This window comes from Castor canadensis, chromosome 8 (assembly GCF_047511655.1).
Source record: "Castor canadensis chromosome 8, mCasCan1.hap1v2, whole genome shotgun sequence".
In the NCBI taxonomy this organism is placed as follows: domain Eukaryota; kingdom Metazoa; phylum Chordata; class Mammalia; order Rodentia; family Castoridae; genus Castor; species Castor canadensis.
Window position 1 is genome coordinate 129,721,339 of NC_133393.1, and position 13,121 is coordinate 129,734,459.

The following is a 13,121-nucleotide window of genomic DNA, read 5'->3' on the forward strand; positions in this document are numbered from 1 at the left end:
AGATAATCTTATAATTCCCGTAGATGAATAAGCAGAGGCACAGAAAAGTGAAGTCACCTGCCTAAGGTAACAGCTAGTAAAGGGTAGTTAGGATTTAATCCCAGACAGTCTGACTTCAGGGTGTCTGTCTATAAAACATTAGTGACGCTGTAAAGCATGCTCAGGAAGGTTCATTTGTGTTGCTACCACATAATACACATATCCAGCTAATCCTCATTATTCACAGTCATCTGCTTGTTATAACTTATGTGTACTCCCCAAATCAGTAGTTTCAGAAGGTTCTAGGTCAAGCAGCTCAATACTCTACTTTCTTGTTTCAGTGTTCCTGCATAAACAAGTGTCCTTTTCATGATCTATTCAAAACTAGATTTTTGTCACCTTTGTGTGCTTTGGAAGGTGATTTTAGGATTTGAAATGGTCCCCAAGCAAAGTGCTGACATGCTGTGTAGTGTTTCTCCTTCTAAGAATGGTGTTATGTGCCTTACAGAGAAAATATGTGTACTACATAGATTTTGTTCAGGCATGAATTATAGTGCTGTTGGCTGTGAGTTCAATGCCAATGAATTGTAAATAAGATGTTTTAAAGCAGAAACACACTACTACAAGGTTACATTCTCCGCTCAGTTGATGACAATGTTGTAAGCAGAGGCTTGCCAGAACTGAATTCTGTATTTCCCATAAGAGCAATGGCATACATGAGTGCATATATTAAAAAGACTGAAAGATCCCAAATCAATGACCTAATGATACATCTCAAACTCCTAGAAAAACAAGAACAAGCAAATCCCAAAACAAATAGGAGAGAAATAATAAAAATAAGAGCTGAAATCAACGAAATAGAAACCAAAAAAACCATACAAAGAATTAATGAAACAAAAAGTTGGTTCTTTGAAAAAATAAACAAGATCGATAGACCCCTGGCAAACCTGACTAAAATGAGGAGAGAAAAACCCAAATTAGTAGAATCATAAATGCAAAAGGGGAGATAACAACAAACACCTTGGAAGTCCAGGAAATCATCAGAGACTACTTTGAGAACCTATATTCAAATAAATTTGAAAATCTTAAAGAAATGGACAGATTTGTAGATACATATGATCATCCAAAACTGAACCAAGAGGAAATTAATCACCTGAATAGATACATAACACAAAATGAAGTTGAAGCAGCAATCAAGAGTCTCCCCAAAAAGAAAAGTGCAGGACCTGATGGATTCTCTGCTGAATTCTATCAGACCTTTAAAGAAGAACTGATACCAGCCCTCCTTAAACTGTTCCACGAAATAGAAAGGGAAGGAAAACTGCCAAACACATTTTATGAAGCCAGTATTACACTTATCCCAAAACCAGGCAAAGACACCTCCAAAAAGGAGAACTATAGGCCAATCTCCTTAATGAAAGTTGACGCAAAAATCCTCAACAAAATAATGGCAAACCGAATTCAACAACACATCAAAAAGATTATTCACCACAACCAAGTAGGCTTCATCCCAGGGATGCAGGGGTGGTTCAACATACGAAAATCAATAAACATAATAAACCACATTAACAGAAGCAAAGACAAAAACCACTTGATCATCTCAATAGATGCAGAAAAAGCCTTTGATAAGATCCAAAACCACTTCATGATAAAAGCTCTAAGAAAACTAGGAATAGAAGGAAAGTACCTCAACATTATAAAAGCTATATATGACAAACCTACAGCCAGCATTATACTTAATGGAGAAAAACTGAAACCATTCCCTCTAAAATCAGAAACCAGACAAGGATGCCCACTATCTCCACTCCTATTCAACATAGTACTGGAATTCCTAGCCAGAGCAATTAGGCAAAAAGAAGGAATAAAAGGAATACAAATAGGTAAAGAAACTGTCAAAATATCCCTATTTGCAGATGACATGATCCTATACCTTAAAGACCCAAAAAACTCTACTCAGAAGCTTCTAGACATCATCAATAGCTATAGCAAGGTAGCAGGATATAAAATCAACATAGAAAAATCATTAGCATTTCTATACACTAACAATGAGCAAACTGAAAAAGAATGTATGAAAGCAATTCCATTTACAATAGCCTCAAAAAAAATCAAATACCTAGGTGTAAACCTAACAAAAGATGCAAAAGACCTCTACAAGGAAAACTATACAATTCTGAAGAAAGAGACTGAGGAAGACTATAGAAAGTGAGGAGATCTCCCATGCTCATGGATTAGTACAATCAACATAGTAAAAATGTCGATACTCCCAAAAGTATTCTACATGTTTAATGCAATTCCCATCAAAATTCCAATGACATTCATTAAAGAGATCAAAAAATCTACCGTGAAATTTATATGGAAACACACAAGGCCACGAATAGCCAAGGCAATACTCAGTCAAAAGAACAATGCAGGAGGTATCACAATACCTGACTTCAAACTATATTACAAAGCAATAACAATAAAAACAGCATGGTACTGGCACAAAAACAGACATGAAGACCAGTGGAACAGAATAGAGGACCCAGCTATGAAGCCACACAACTATAACCAACTTGTCTTTGACAAAGGAGCTAAAAATATACGATGGAGAAATAGCAGCCTCTTCAACAAAAACTGCTGGGAAAACTGGTTAGCAGTCTGCAAAAAACTGAAACGAGATCCATGTATATCACCCTATACCAATATTAACTCAAAATGGATCAAAGATCTTAATATCAGACCACAAACTCTAAAGTTGATACAGAGTAGGAAACACTCTGGAGTTAGTAGGTATAGGTAAGAACTTTCTCAACGAAACCCCAGCAGCACAGCAACTAAGAGATAGCATAGATAAATGGGACCTCATAAAGCTAAAAAGCTTCTGTTCATCAAAAGAAATGGTCTCTAAACTGAAGAGAACACCCACAGAGTGGGAGAAAATATTTGCCAACTATACATCGACAAAGGACTGATAACCAGAACATATAGGGAACTTAAAAAACTAAATTCTCCCAAAACTAATGAACCAATAAAGAAATGGGCAAGTGAACTAAACAGAACTTTCTCAAAAGAAGAAATTCAAATGGCCAAAAAACACATGGAAAAATGCTCACCATCTCTAGCAATAAAGGAAATTCAAATTAAAACCACGCTAAGATTCCACCTCACCCCTGTTTAAATAGCCATCATTAGCAACACCATGAACAGGTGTTGGCAAGGATGCGGGGAAAAAGGAATCCTCTTACACTGTTGGTGGGGGTGTAAACTAGTACAACCACTCTGGAAAAAAACTTGGAGGCTACTTAAAAGTCTAGACATTGATCTACCATTTGATCCAGCAATACCACTCTTGGGGATATACCCAAAAGACTGTGACACAGGTTACTCCAGAGGCACCTGCACACCCATGTTTATTGGGGCACAATTCACAATAGCCAAGTTATGGAAACAGCCAAGATGCCCCACCACTGACGAGTGGATTAAGAAAATGGTATTTATACACAATGGAATTTTATGCAGCCATGAAGAAGAACGAAATGTTATCATTGGCTGGTAAATGGATGGAATTGGAGAACATCATTCTGAGTGAGGTTAGCCTGGCCCAAAAGACCAAATATCGTATGTTCTCCCTCATATGTGGACATTAGATCAAGGGCAAACACAACAAGGGTATTGGACTTTGAGCACATGATAAAAGCGAGAGCACACAAGGGAGGGGTGAGGATAGGTAAGACACCTAAAAAACTAGCTAGCATTTGTTGCCCTTAATGCAGAGAAACTAAAGCAGATACCTTAAAATCAACTGAGGCCAATAGGAAAAGGGGACCAGGGACTAGAGAAAAGGTTAGATCAAAAAGAATTAACCTAGAAGGTAACACACACACACAGGAAATCAATGTGAGTCAACTCCCTGTATAGCTATCCTTATCTCAACCAGTAAAAACCCTTGTTCCTTCCTATTATTGCTTATACTCTCTCTACAACAAAATTAGAAATAAGGGCAAAATAGTTTCTGCTGGGTATTGAGGGGGTGGGGGGGAGTGGCTGGTAAGGTAGAGGGTGGGGGCAGGGGGGAGAAATGAACCAAGCCTTGTATGCACATATGAATAATAAAAGAAAAAAAAAAGAGCAATGGCATAGGACTCACTAACTCTGTGTTCCCAAAGAATCTATAGAAGACAGCTACTGAAAATAAAAAGAATCAAACATGTATACATGTGTATGAATGCACATATATTCATATTTTTATATGCATCATGGCTAGAAAAACCTGATGATGATAAAATAAATTGTGTAGTGAGAATCTTTGATGGGTGTAGCTGAGATAATAGACTTTGGAAGAGAGAAATGGTTACTTTTCACCTTATGAAAATTTGCCATGTTTATTATCAATTGAAATATTTTCACGGAAACAATGTAAAGAAAGGAAGTTTCTAAAGTCCTGCTTAATCTCACCTTAACTATTTTCAGGAGAAATAGCTTCATTAATAATTTTCTAGGCTTTTGAAATGCAGACAGAATACACGTGATGATATGTTGCTATAGTGTGCCTTTTAAACTTATATGCTAAGTTTCTTTCTAGGTCAAGAAGTCCCTTTTTTTCTACATTCCTTCACAAACACAGCCACACATCCCACACTGAGACACAAAACTACAGATTTCTGTCTTTCTGATTGTCCACCCACGACTGGCATTTCTGCAAGTCCTACAACAATATTTTGAGGGTAAAAAATCATGCCATGACTCTTAAATTTAGAGTAAGAGCATAGACAAGGATATATCAAGAAACAAGGGACTCTCTGGAAAGTTTCTGCTGTTCTTTTTTTTATGTTTATACCTCTCAGCTCGAGCCAAATAATTTTCAAGTATGATATATTTGATACATTGTAAGAACGAAGGACCCTTTCCCATATCCATCTTTGAGCTGAATGCTTATGAATACTTTTGTCCAAACCCTAATATCACACTGTCCCATCTGCAGGTTACTAAGCCACTTTTCATTGTGATATTCAATTTTCAACATTAAATGCCATCCTGCAACCCCAATGACCACAGAGCAGATGCAAAGCAAATCTCCAAACACACTAATCAGACTGTTGGAGCCACAAATGCACATGATTCATTACATTATAAGCTATTATTCTAGCTTTTAGTATTTCAATCCTTCCTAACAATACATATGGGCGTAAGATTTTGATTTTGTTAAAACAAGAAAAATATAAGAAGACCTATTAAGATACTGACACTGTATTTAAAAAAATATGCTGCAAACTTAGAGCTACTTAAGGTAATAACTTCTTTCACTGAGTTAGGATGACTAAAAATGAAATCAAGGAATTAGTCTTGTGTTTGTATTTAAATCAGAACTATTGGTACATTTGTGTATTTTTTGAAGTTTCACTTGTAATACTCACTGATTGCCTCTAGAGGGAGAATGAAACATGAATAGACAAATCCAGTGTTTATTAATAAGTGGGTGAATTAGAATGTTTCTAAAGATTGTCCCTTTACAGAAATAAATCATTTTTCAAAGCTGTCATGAAAATGGTTGTTTTTTTAAAATTAATGTACACTCTCTAAGTAGCTAGATTAGCCTTATATATAGGATCATGATTTTAGTTGTCTTTTAATTTTGAATTAATAGAAAAAAACCACACATGCATGATCACACTGACTTTATTCTGTATGAATTTTGAAGACATTTGTATTTTAGCATAGGTTATGCACATCTTAAAACACTTTTTAAAGGTCTCAGTATAAGTTTTTTATTTATTTCTTTATTCATTTATTGCAGAACTGGGGTGTGAATTCAGGGCTTTGTACTTGCAAAGCAGGTGCTCTACTGCTTGAGCCACACCTCAAGTCTAATTTTTTGTTCATTTTTATTAGCATATATTCATTGCACAGGAGGGATTCATTGTGCCAATTCCCAATAGCCTTACACTGTACATTGTTTAGATTGCCTCCACCTCTCCCCAGCCCCCAACACATTCCCCTTCTCACCTCACTTAAAGCAATTGTAAAAGGTTTCATTATTCAATTTCATATATGTGTATGAAACCCATCAACCATATTCCCTCACCTTCACCTCCTCCATTTACTTCCCCCCGAGTACCCCTCAATACTGCACTTATTTTATAGTCCTGATTTTCTTTTTTAATTCCAAAGTCAATGTTTAAAAGTTAGACAATTAATTGTTACCATGTGTGAAATAATTGTGATGCCCACCTGCCAGAATGGTATGTAAAGTAAAGGAGGTATCCTGCAAAGCAATTATTCAATGCAAAATCAAATTCTGCCTAAGATGAAATATAAAGATGGGGGCTCTAGGTGTGGCTCAAGTGGTTGAGTGTTTGTGTAGCAAGTTTGAGGCCCTGAGTTCAAACCCCAGTACCCCAAAAAGAAAACAAAAACAATTGTCCTTCAACCCACCACAATTTCCTTTCTTTTCTTTTTTTTTAATTATTGTGGTACTGGGTGGAAGTGCATTGTAGCATTTGCAAAGGTTCTTACAATGTATCAAATATATCATACTTGGTTTCACCCCCTCTCCTGCCACCACAATTTCTTTAGGATAGTCAATGTCCTTTTAATGATTCAATCCTTTACAGTTTACAGACTGCATTGAGTATTTATGTCTATTTTACAAGAACTGAAATTCAGGTAGTTTTACTGTTAATACAGAATCTGAAGAAGTAAGTATCAAAAGGAGGTGAGATCACCATCTCCAGGAATAAAGGTTTCCACAAGAAAACAAGTGTGAAAGGAAATTATCTGTTTTATCAACAGCATGGTGACCAGCTGTTCCTGCTCTCTCCTGATGATGAGGTGATGTCACTGGTCAGAAGTGCTGGCCTATTTTCTGTACTGCCTATGGTGGGTTGGATTGGATGAAAATAAACATCTTACATAATAGGCCGCCTGTGCTGTCTTTTTTTCCCCCAAGGAGATTTTCCCAGCGTGAATTCTGCATGTACAATTAACACTGGCCAAATTTCAGCTGGAAAATCTGTTTGGTTTATAAGCAGATTAACAAATACAGTTCATATACACTGCCTCTTATACTCCTACCAACCCCTCCTACACACACACACCACCACAACCACCGCCTCCACCCCTCCTGTAATCAAAACAGCTTTGTACTAAGAGAAAGGGAAAACAGGCAAGTTAAACTGAAATTTGCCCTTGAACACTTGAAACAAAATAGAAGATTGCAGATTATAGCCATTGTCCCATTCCAGTGATGTAAACTACACCCCTCTCATTGCTTATTTTCTGAGAATTGAAGAAGACAAATCAACAATTATGAAAGGATACATGATGTGCCAGTGGCCAAAGAGCACACCCAAAAGTGAACGTTTTCAATTGTGATTTGTAATAACTAACAGAAATTCTAAGATTTTATCCCACAAATTTTCCTTTGTATAGAGGAGTTTATGTATCATGAAGCTTTGATATTTTATTATAGAGGATACTAATGGGATGAATGTGTACATATGAACATTGAACTTGACTTTCCCAATTTGTGAAGGTGCAATAAAACTAGAGATGCCAAACAGCCAAAGGAAGAATTGTTTAGACAGCCTGATGTAAGATCATTTGAGTCAGCAATATAATTCCCAGTGTTTGGAAGGAGCACTTTAACTGACCTAGTGGTCATGGTTTCAGAGAAAATCATCACAGAGCCTTAACTCAGTAAATTAAATGTTTGACTATCATATACGTGCCTATCACATGGCAAATATTGAATACCCTAAATAGTTTGGACTTGAATTTACACATGAGTTTTTTGTATTGCTAAGCAGTAAATCAAAATATTAGTAATGGGTGCCAGTGACTTACACCTGTAATCTTAGATACTTGTGAAGCTGAGAACAGAAGGATCATGGTTTAAGGCCAGCCAGGGAAAATAATTCTCAAGACCATCCTCTTCAGGGTAACCAAAGCAAAAATGGATTGGCAGTGTGTCGCAAGCAGTAGAGCACCTACTTTGTAAGCCTGAAGCCCTAAGTTCAAACTCCAGTCCCAACAAAAACAAAATTACTAATTTGAGATTCAAGAGAGTAACATAGTTAAAAGTGAATGCAAAGGTGTGGATGATGAATTAAAAAGTATTTGACTCTCCTTATTATTAAAAATAATCACTATATTTTGTCCCAAGTAGAAGCCACTTTAGAAAGTGTTGGAATTCAAAACTCTCTCACTCTTACTTCATATATATATCAAAAGCCAACCCTGTACCCAGGTGTACATCACTGTGCATTCATTTGGAGTTGCTCACTTACACACAGAGGGTACTCTGTTATAAATAACATGCACTAGTATGTTCTATACATACATCTTTAACACGCACCTGTTTTTCTGAAGTTAGAATATGCATGTAAAGAGTCACCGCTATTATTTTGGAAAGATGATTGAAATTATAGTATTTGAAAGCTATGCATTTAAATCTCAACTTTAATTGTACCATCAGTAAGACTTAGATAATTAATTGTGCTTCTCTCAGTCTTATTCCATTTGTACTATGACGATGATGATACTTCAAAAATACTGTGAAAATTTATGCTATTTCTAACACATTAGCAAATAGTTGGATATATATATGCATACATCTGCTTATGTGACTTTGAATGATTAAAGCTATATATATTCATTCAGCAATTTCACAAAGAAACCTAAACTTTCTTATATAAGTACTTATAGATATTTTCATTGAGTGGATGGCATTTAAACTAATATCTAATTATTAAATCAAATATTGTTGAATGTCTGTTTTATGTTTAACAATAAAGGGGGAAGTAAGATATTTCAGTAAAGTAGTTTGTTGTCTTCAAGGACATTTCAAATACCTGGGGACATGAAAAAGAATAACAAAACATTTAGTAATTATTTTATTGTATAAGACGTAAGTGCTCTAGGAGCTAAGTGGAAATGCTAGTGAAATGATTATTATTTTAGTATGTTTAAAAGATGGAAAAATCTGTTATACATGGAAGGAAATTATCTACAAGAATTTCATATAGAATTATAATCACAACTATTTTCTATGAATTTTTGTAAAAAGTGTTTCTTGAATTACTTTTTGATGTTAAAGAAATCAAGTCTTAGAAGGCTTACAGCTGACAGTAACTGAAAAGAAACAAAAAAGATGAATGTCTTCAAGAATGTACTTGTAACAAATGTGTATCTTTAAAAAATACATGCACAAAACAGTAACTTAGAGGAAGTATTTTCATGTATATTCTGTGAAAAAAGTAAATGTGAAATTACAGTATTTTTTATAAACTTTGAATTGCCAGTGTTAAAATTGGTGGTGAAAGCTTATTGACTTTATGGTTTAGAGTTTCATTTGCTATTTCTGAGGAAATTCTATCTGAAGAAAACTTAGGTTTTATAGATTCTGGAAAAGGAAACCCATATTTTTCTTTGTGTAAGATTCAGGCACTGGCTTTTTTCTTCATGAAAATTCATAATGTATCTATTATACCTTCCTAATTAAAGTCACACATGTATGAATAATGTTTTGAAAATCAGTCTCTATCTACTTTACATATGTTAACATATATAATGTTTAAGTCATTTTCCACCAAATAGTTCTGTGTACAATGAAGTAGTTGTACCACTAATGTTTCTAATCATTGCTTAGATTCAGGGATTTTACAACAGTGAACAGTTAAAAATTCCACAGTTACATATTTTCTAAATCCTAATTGAACTTTGTGGCTAAAAAAAGTTGCCCATTTTATTTTCTTATGGTTCCAAAAAGTTGTAACTTTGAACTCATTCAACAAATACATCTTTGTAAATATCTACTTAATTCCAGTCACTTTTTGAAAGCATCTGGAACATATCTGTGAACAAAACTGAGAAAAACAGCTCTACCTAACTCACATTCTGCATGAACAGTAGAATAGAAATGCAACAAGTATATCAATGTTATAGCATATTAGATAAGAGTAAATGCTGTAAAGATTCAGGCAAGAGTAGTTTTAAATGGAATGACCAGCATGTCTTATTATGAAATTGACATTGGAACAAACTAGAGGAGGCAAAGGAAGTGAGATGTGTCTTTCTGCCACCAAATAGAACATAGTACCAATTAAAAGAGGTCTGTTTCTTACATTAACTTAACTTGGTGATCTTGGTCAAATATCTTGCCTTTTTTCCTTATAAAGATGAAAAAGAAAAAATATCTCCTCAAGAGTGTGGTAAGTAAAAATAACACCATTTATTCTGTAAACACATTGCTCAATGCCAAGCAGGATCCAGGCTCTCAAAATGAATGGGACACAGTCATGACCAGAATATCTTAGACTCGGTTCTATAGTGATTATATTCTAGCAATGAACAATGGCAGTGTATTTCAATCTGTTTTGAGATTTGCACATATTCTTAATTGAGAAGATATCAGAACACAGAATTGCCTTTATTATTTGTCATCCTCTTAAACCTCTTACTCAATGAACTTGGCTCTCTCAACATTCCTGAGCTTCCTTTTTGCTGTCTCTGCCTTTCTGTAGTGTCTCCCACCTCTCATTCAAACACTCTCTATTTAATTGACTGAGTTCTTTCCTTTGTTCATCTCCTTTATACAAAATACAAGAACTCCTTCTGAGACATCTTTGCTTTCCTCCATTTCTTCTTCTCACGGACAACTTAAGTGTTATTGATTTTATTTATTTTAATTTTTTGTGATTAAGATTTTTTTATTTTTTATTCATTTATTCACAGAAGTGTTATTGATTTTAAATGTCACCTCTAAAGAAACGCATCTGTACCTTATCCAAGTTGTGAATGGAGATATAGGACATGAATCTGCTGATGGAGAATAAAATCGCATTTATATCACTAAAGGTTAACAAGGAAGATCCAGCTTTAAGTCGGAACCTAGATGGCTAACTGGACCTCATAATTCCTGGCACATCCACCACAACTAAGGACCATGGCAGATCTTCCTACTTTGAATATCCTCGGACAGAGTAAAGTTTGATCAGAAGGCTCTGTACCAAGGTTGAACATTTATTCCCTACTTTTTTTCCATTATGAATTGCATACAGCCATATTGTGGAACACAGCATGTTAGAAATTCTTCCATAAATTCAAAGGACAATACTAGGATACTCATTTCTGGAGATGGGGGGCTGTACCTAACTTTTTGCCGAAGTTGACTTTTAAGCATGCTCCTCCTGATCTCCAACTCCCAAGTAGCTGGAATTGTAGGATGAGTGACTGCTCCCAGCCTAATTATTTTTGTTTACTGTCTTTCCCCCTAAAATCTAAGCTTCATAGTAAAGAACCTACTTTGTTCATTATCATTTCCTTGATGTCTTGTGTAGGTCTGAAAGTGCTTTCACTGCTTTAGGTGTCAACATGTAAGACTATCATTTTCTCTAATATTTTTCATAAATTTCCATTTCTTTCTTCTCCTTTATGCTCAAACAGAACAAAGTAACTCGATACATTCGTCATCACAGTGTAGTTATTTTCCTTCCATCCTTGACCCCCACCCTCCCAAATGACTGTAGTCTACATTAGGGCAAAAAATTATCCTGCAGTGATACCAGTACCTGCTATGGTACCTTGAACAAATGTGTTCCCCAGCTCCAACAGAATTTAATACCACAGCATATAAAGGTTTACTCTCATTCATCCATAGACCTAAAAACAAACTGATGAACATTTCATATTTCAAGATTTGATTTACAGCAGTCTATTGATGCAAGCTTTATAGAAGCTGAACCTGCTTCCCTTGTAAGACCCCCTCTTCTTTCCATTTCTTTTTTCTCTGTCTTATTTCTCATATTCTTTTGGAACATAAATAGTAATGGTGGAAGTGAACAAGCACTCCTCTTGGAGAGGATTGCTAGCTCTGCTCTATACTCCTTGACAGTTCCAACCAGGTACTTTAAATTCATTGCTTCCTGCACTTGTAAAGCACCCCAAAGTTGGTGCACTGTTTTCAATGACATTTAACAAATTCTCCCCTCCATACTATGCCAATACTTTAAAAAACTCAAATTGTCTTTACCTTAAAATCTCTATTTATTAGTCTACTTTTGCTTTCAATTATTTCATTGTCCCTCAGGCTCTAACAAAGGAAAACTGGTCTTACATCTGATAAAAGTACACTTATAAGATACACTGCATCCTCATAATTTCTCTTACTTTCACTTTTATTGTCATCTCGCTCTCCATATGAGGCCTTTCCCCATTCAAATCTGCATTGATACAAAGAATCTCAACTAAACTGTTCTCAGTGTTTCCTGAGAGACAAAAATTACAAGTATTTTAATCTACTGAAACATAGCATTCACTTGATAATCTTCAATTGAATAGTTTTTAGTGACTTTTTTCTGAGAATTATACAGATATTGTGCTATCTAAAACAGAAATCATCAGCCTCATACAGTTACTTAAACTTAAGTTAATTAAAACTAAAAATGTAATTGTTCGGTTGCACTGGCCACCTTTCCAATGCTCAGTAGTCACTGTAGCCAGAGGCTATCATATTCTATAGCTCAGGAATAGTTTATTTCTACCATAGCAGGGAATTATAATGGATGATGCCAGACTAATCTCCTTAGTCTATATTCAAAATCCAGTACAATGAGGCCAGAACTTCCATTTCAATGTCATCCATCACTATTTGAATACATTTCTTCTCTATTTGAATCCTCCATTCCATTTAAGCTTGTTTTTCCTTCACCCATTCTCATGCTTTGTGTATTCTTTACCCTAGAATATTTTCTCTTCTTAATCTCTTTCAAAACATATCCTGTTTATAGACCCAGTGGCACTCACTGTTGGAATCATTCAAGTTCAGAGCCAGTGTTTAGAATGAGCAGCTAGCTTCTTAAAAGCTGTACACCTCCATCTGTTCAGCCCACTGTGAAGATTTCTCATCTCTGAACAGCTGTACTACCAATAGTTGCCTCTTCAAGCATGTGATGACCTTGAGTTGTTATTTGACCAGTCGCATGGTGTCATGGAAAAAGCATGACTTTCACTTTAAAAATGTGCATTGTAACTTGATTCCACCACTTCCTAAACATATAGCCTAGGGCAAATCACTCTAGTTTCTACTTCTATAAAACAGAGATAAAAATAGCACTGAACCTATTCCTTCTACTAGGTTTTTCTAAAGCTTAAGTGCATTGCATGTG

General features: G+C 35.3%; 1 long non-coding RNA gene across 1 annotated transcript in view; it reads right to left on the minus strand.

Annotated features, from left to right (window-relative positions):
• LOC141425561 (uncharacterized) overlaps nt 1–12,859 on the minus strand; it is a 35,071-nt gene extending 22,212 nt beyond the window's left edge. The window contains exon 1 of the long non-coding RNA XR_012450537.1: nt 12,760–12,859. This is a non-coding gene — a long non-coding RNA (uncharacterized lncRNA). The remainder of the gene's footprint in view (nt 1–12,759) is intronic.
• Nucleotides 12,860–13,121: the final 262 nt, after the last annotated feature.